Raw genomic sequence first — 414 nt, 5'->3', positions numbered from 1 at the left:
AAAAATTAGCTGGACATGATGGCAGGCACCTGTAATCCCAGCTACTCGGGAGGCTGAGGCAAGACAATCACTTGAATCTGGGAGGTGGAGGTTGCAGTGAACCAAGGTTGTGCCACTGCACTCCAGGCTTGGTGACAGAGCGAGACTCCATCTCAAAAATAAAAATAAGAAAAATAGGCCGGGCGCGGTGGCTCAAGCCTGTAATCCCAGCACTGTGGGAGGCCAAGGCGGGTGGATCACGAGGTCAAGAGATTGAGACCATCCTGGTCAAGATGGTGAAACCCCATCTCTACTAAAAATACAAAAAATTAGCTGGGCACGGTGGCGCGTGCCTGTAATCCCAGCTACTCAGGAGGCTGGGGCAGGAGAATTGCCTGAACCTGGGAGGCGGAGGTTGCGGTGAGCTGAGATCGC

Source organism: Cebus imitator, unplaced genomic scaffold (assembly GCF_001604975.1).
Source record: "Cebus imitator isolate Cc_AM_T3 unplaced genomic scaffold, Cebus_imitator-1.0 Scaffold628, whole genome shotgun sequence".
Lineage (NCBI taxonomy): Eukaryota > Metazoa > Chordata > Mammalia > Primates > Cebidae > Cebus > Cebus imitator.
Note: the sequence above shows the minus strand (reverse complement) of the source record.